Source organism: Prinia subflava, chromosome 4 (genome assembly GCF_021018805.1).
Source record: "Prinia subflava isolate CZ2003 ecotype Zambia chromosome 4, Cam_Psub_1.2, whole genome shotgun sequence".
Lineage (NCBI taxonomy): Eukaryota > Metazoa > Chordata > Aves > Passeriformes > Cisticolidae > Prinia > Prinia subflava.
In genome coordinates, this window is record NC_086250.1 from 18538935 (window position 1) to 18545014 (window position 6080).

Consider the following 6080-nt stretch of genomic DNA (forward strand, 5'->3'; position numbering starts at 1 on the left):
ATTCCCCATCTGGTGGGTCTGACAATCAAACAAACACATCATATCTGAGAGATGAACATGGAATACATCCATATGGCCTGCTGTAACGCAGGTTACTGTTCACAGAACAACAGAATTGTCTGGGTTGGAAAAGACCTTTCAGGTCACCTAGTTCCACCCCACTGCCATGGGACACCTTTAACTTGATTGCTCAATGTCACACCAACTTGGGCTTGAACACAGGGTGTAATCTTGTCTCTGCAAGTCCCAACTGTGTGCTGAGCTGCCTGCCTGAAAGGCTGGCAATCTTAATCTGATCCCCTTTTAGATAAGGCTGGAAAAGAGTCCATGGTAGTGGAAACCCAGTGCCTCTCTGCTGTGCAATGACTGGCCGTGGCATGGGCCAGGCATTTTCCTGAGCATCATCCAAAACACAGCCCTTTCCAGCTGCAGGGCGAGAATTTCCCTCTCAGGTCTCTGTACCCATCTTTCTCTCTAACATTGTATTCAGTCCCCAAGAGGGAATTCCATTGACATTACCTGATCCTCTATGCTCTATGGATCTGAAAGCAGAAATATTGTGCTCAGATTGCCAGAGTCTGTGCATACAATAAAATGTCAGCCTGCTGCAGCCCTGTGAAATCACTGGTAGAAACAGGAAGGTTTTTGTTCTGGTTCTCCACAGATCAGCCTGTAAGCCCCTAGCTAGGCATTCTTGCATACTTGCATGCACCCCCAGACAATATTCTGTCTTGTAGCCATCGTGTACAATATGGAAATTGATGTGAATGTGTGTAGGAGAATAAATTATGGGACATTGGGAATGGGGCTGCAGCCAAGCCTCATCCCTAATGGGGTGCAGCTGTAAGACAGGTGAACAGCACTGAAGGAAAATAAGCACAGAATGCTGAGGTGCATTGACAATCACAAAAGAATAAAAGGGTACACATGTGTTATGCATGTGAGAAGCAGGGTATAATGGTTGTACTGGGGAATCATAAAGCGCTGATGCTTGAGACCATTCTCGGTGTTAGTCATGTGTCCTCCATCAATTGTGTAATACAGAAATTTCCAGTGGAGGCAGGCACCTGTTCCTCTCACCTATGATAAAGTCTCCCCACACACTTACAGAGATGCTGCAGTTCATCTGAACCATGAAGTCTAAAGGAGCTAATCTTTTTGATCAAAATTAGAATATTAAAATAAGAGCATTCCTCTTTCACGTACAATATCTGTATTGCTCTACTGCATTAACAGGATTCTGCATTACTAGTTTTCAACACATGAAGCACAACAAGGCAGTAGCTGTTTGTGCATCTAATAATAGTTATGCTATATCAATAAGTTGAGGATATCCATCTGTCTACTGAAGCATGCCCTTCACATGGGATTCGCCCAAAATAAGAACTTGCTGTTCCAAAAATCTGGTTACAGAAATTGGAATGTTACTCAGAGCATGAAATAACTGCCTTGGCATGAACCTCCCATTGGCTCCTGGTGTCTGCAGAGGCAGAAAAAAATGACCTCCAAGGTTGGGAAAATGTCTTCAGGTCAGAACTTACCAGCCTTTGATGTCTTTATTATGTTCTTCAAAGCGAGAGATCTTAAAACAAACACCAGCACCAGAGAGGGCACCTGCAGAGGACTGTCAGTATGTTGATCTAGACATCAGATTCTTCTCATCTGTTTGCAGTTCTCAGTCACATCACTGTGTAAACTTTCAGGGATGGACTCATGCTTAGGATATCAAAATACTTTTGTCTTTTTTTTTCCAATTCCTTCTGTGTGAAAATTTGGCTGTGAAGCTTAATAATAAAACCCATGGACAGCTGTCCTCATGATATAAAGCTCTCCCGTGTCAGTGGGTCATTTGCTGAGTCCTCAGCAGGGTGTGTTGCATCCTGCAAGTATTCTCATAACTTTCTCAGGTAGATATTTTCATAACTGCTGGACAGTTTCCATCATTTGAGACTGATGAAACAGAGCAGCCCTGTAGAGGCATAGAGTCAGAGTCTGGAAACACTTGTAGATTTTTTTTTTTGGGGGGGGGGGGTGGGGTGGTTTACAAAACATTTTTGTGCATTCCCTCATTAAACAAAGTGGTGCTTTCCTCTGAAACTGCTGTTGATGCTCTACTCTAAGGCACTTGAAAGAAAACCTCTTATACCTGGCTTTGTAATGACAAGAACATTTCCATAAAGAGGCAAAGCATGTGAATGTTATTTGTCTATATTCCCACCGCTTGTAATTTTCTTTGCCTTTTACATTGTGTCTATTTAGTTTCTCCATTATTTTTTACTATTTATTGGAACAACACTTACTGATCTCAACTAGCAATCAGCCCTTCATGGTTCTGGACATTGCACAAACACAGTGGAGGAAATTCTGAATTCCTTGAAGTCACTGACAAGCTTGACATTAATTTTCATAAGGCCCATGATCCAAGCCACAATCTTCTTGCAGTGAAATGTGGGCATGGTAGAAATTTGTGCTGTGCTTAATTCCAGCCTTGTCAATGGCACATTTTTCATTGAGCACTGAGCTCAATAAGAAAACTGAGAAGTGTCATGCAGAAAGGGAAATGCTGGGCAAGAAACTGGGAAAGCTGGGCTTTGATTGTCTTGTTAATTTGGTATATTTACTGCTTGCAGAAGCTGACACTGATGACAGGAGATCAGGAAGACCAGGACACTGTTGAGTGTCAGGCTTGGCTCTGCCACAGACTCGCAGTGTCAAAATTACCAAGTGTCACATTTACTGGGCAGTGATAACATTTACATGCTTCACAGTGGGCCTGAGTTTGTAATTCTGGGGACTGCCCATGCTCCTACAGAGATTTAAGCTGTCTGCTTGTTCACAAGTGTCCCTAGTGAAAGGCTGCTGCTTTATGACTGCATGACAGATGGGCTTGGGCTAATCATGTTTTTATTGGTGTTCACCTGTTCAGTGTGCAGCAGTGAGAGCACTGCTGAGTGCTCTTCCTTAATCTCTAAGTAAAGCAAGTGTTTTCTCTATCTACAGGTCTTGCTAAGTTTTATATATAAAAGATAGGTTGTTGTGAGTCATTGTACATTGTCTAGACTCACACTTACAGCAGATGAGCCTGGGAATATTCAGTGTTTCTCTGCTTTGTTGAGCTGCAGAGGGAGCAGTGCCTGATGACCAGAAATAGAACCAGTTGAGTAGTTTCTTTTTTGGTTTTAATTGCTTGCCATTTAAATGTCCAGAAGAGACACTGATTTAAAAGTCCTTTCAAATTTCAAACAAGGTTCATGAATGCACAGAAGGCAGGGCCATTAAAAAAAGTAAAATGAGGGTGTCAACATGTGCATTTTAAACACTCATCTATAAATTTCTCCTCCGAAATTGTATTTGTTATTCTTCACAGTAGCTGTATAGCTGTGAGCTGCCTATCAAATGACTCAGGCATCCTTGAACATAAAAATTTGTTGTGTAAGTAACATCCAAAACTGTTTTCTTGTGGTGCTAGAGGACATTTTTAGTCATCCCACCTCTGCCCAACCTGTGTGATTCCAGATGCAGAGCTTTGTGCATCTCCATGAAGCGATATGCTACATCCCTAGCTGCATCCTCACGATTTCTCATATACCCACATTCTGTTAACTTTAATTTGGCAGCAAACCTGTCAGATTGGCCAGTTCTGGGAAACCAGATGGTTAGAAATGCTCAAGGGTCTGTGAGTCACCAAACACTAGGTTTTCCTCAGACACATCCATCAGCTTGGCTCTTCCAGCATGGCTGAGCTCAGGGGATGGGTCACTGCCACTGCCTCTCCCTGGTCTGTTCCTGCTCTCCAGGTGACCTTGAGCAGGTGATGAGACCCACCACTACTCCTTTCCAATGGCAGACAGGGAGAATTGGCTCCTCTGTAGGCTTTTTGTCTGCCTTGGCTCCTGGCAAGGGATAGCTCAGGACCCTTCTCCAGCTGCACGTCTTGCTCCCACTGATGGTGGCACTGGACAAGAACATTCACGAGTCAACACCATAAAAAATTGCCAGGAGTTGGACAGAGTCTGTGGATTTTCTGTAAAATAGTAATTACAGACTTTATTGCTGAGTGCCAAATCCATTTTTCTCTCTTCTGGGAGCCATTCAATAAACTTTATGTTCTGAGGTAGAGCAAAACTGTCGTAGTTTAATGCAGTGTTTTATGTGTCTTCCCTGCACTCTAACACCTGATTGTTGCTAATAGCCCAGTGTGGATTTTCTTTTTCTTTCTAAATTATATTAATAGGTCTGAAATGCCTTGTGACTTGGCATTTCCTTCTGGACACTCACCCTTTCTTGCCCAGGAAGAAGCCAGTATTTCCAGGAGCAGTTGCCTGTAGAGATTTACCTTTTCAAGTGATTAGGATCTATGTTTATTCTCCTTTCAGAGAACCATCAGGCTTTGTTAGTGCAAGTTCTTGGGCATAAACCAGAACAAACCATGCCTGGGAATGAAAAACAGCCCTACTGAAAATGAAAATCCCATCCAAGAAACGCACATACAGAGCAACAAACTCAGAACTGAGGTTGTCACAGTGCTTTTCATTCAGCCTTCTTTAACAGACACATTTCCACATTCATGATCTTCTGGCCATGGGTATATTTAATGGGGGGGTGGAGGGGGGAAGGAAACAAACTTTAGCAGAATATCAAAAGAAGTGCTTCTCAACAGAGAGGTGCATTAGGATTATAGAATACTTTCCTCCCCTGAAGCAAATGTCCTTCAAAAACAAGACTAGGTGATGCATTGAATATGGCACACTATGATACTCCACAGCAGGAAGTGAAAACATCTTTTCTAGCTCATAGTTCTAATGGGGGAAAGTTTTCAAAGGCTTTAAGAAGCCATTGGTGCTGTAAAACTCCCATATGCAGTTTCAAAAATAATCATCTCCATAACGCTGCAGGTAACACTCCCTGACAACCCACACCAGGATTTGGGATGAGCCATCATCCTCTACTGAGCGGAGAAACTGGGCAGCTTCTGGCAGTGACCCTTCTGTCCTCTAGAATCTCTGTGTAACGTGGTGTGAGCTATGGGTTTTTTTTTTTGGAGGGTGATAGTGTTGGTATATGTCTCTTAATAACATCAGAAATTCCCAAGAAGTCAAATTTTCAAAGCATTTGGAAATCAAGAGGAAATTTTTATTAACTTCAATAGCTTTTGAACTGGGCCTATATGTGGGGGGTTTTGTTTTGACATTGCCTAAGACCAGGGGGAATTGGTTTTTTGATAGTACAGCACCACATTGCAGGCTCTGCATCTGTGGTTTGGTTTTTTTTTCATTCAGAACAACTCTGCTTTTATTAGATTTGTGTTATCTCTTATTTTACTACGATCTTTTTTGCATTTCATAAATATTAATTCCCCTTAAAGACAGTCTCTTTTATTTAGTAGTTTTAAGCTATCACAGAATTTTCTGTTTTCCTTTCCTCTCTCACCCCAGAGAGATGTCATCCTCTGCCATCAAAAACAAGAGTTTCTCCAAGGAAGCTCTTCAGCCCAGAGATGTAGGAGCAGTATTTTTGCTAGATATCATTTTTGTTTCTCTCTCTGTGTTCCTTCCCCTTCACTGTCTAACACCAGTGCCAGGCTCTGATTTCACTTACTTCCTTGGAGGGGACAACTTCACCAATGCTGTATTTTCTCATGGGCAGACATTTTAGACCATTCCTTCCTTTGGCACTGATGTGGAGGTACCAGGCTGCTGTAGCAGATGTCATTCAGACCCAGAGGGCTGTTCCTAGGCAGGCTGTGGTTTTGTTATTATTTGGAGGTTTTTAATGGAATTGCTCAGGCTGCTTGTTTTCCTTCGCACTTTCCTTCACCTTCTCTGCTGTGTTTCTAGTTATTTTTAGTACCAATGAGTAAGTTGTGGTAGGCTGAAAGAGGTAGACAGAGTTGTAGTACTTAATTTAAGCTGTACCCATTAACCAGCTTCTTGATGCTACTTCTCCAAATTGGACTGGTTTGTCTTAATATTGTCTACCTATTCCAGATAAACTGTTTGCTTCTCACCCTTCTCTTGTCTGCACTGAACCACTATTTTCAAAAAAACAAAACAAACAAAAACAAACAAAAACAACATTCT

At 42.1% G+C, this 6080-nt stretch overlaps 1 protein-coding gene across 2 annotated transcripts in view; it reads left to right on the forward strand.

Annotated features, from left to right (window-relative positions):
* The window catches only part of CHST11 (carbohydrate sulfotransferase 11), a 161024-nt gene that overhangs the window by 133981 nt on the left and 20963 nt on the right, over window positions 1-6080 (forward strand). The window lies entirely within an intron of this gene.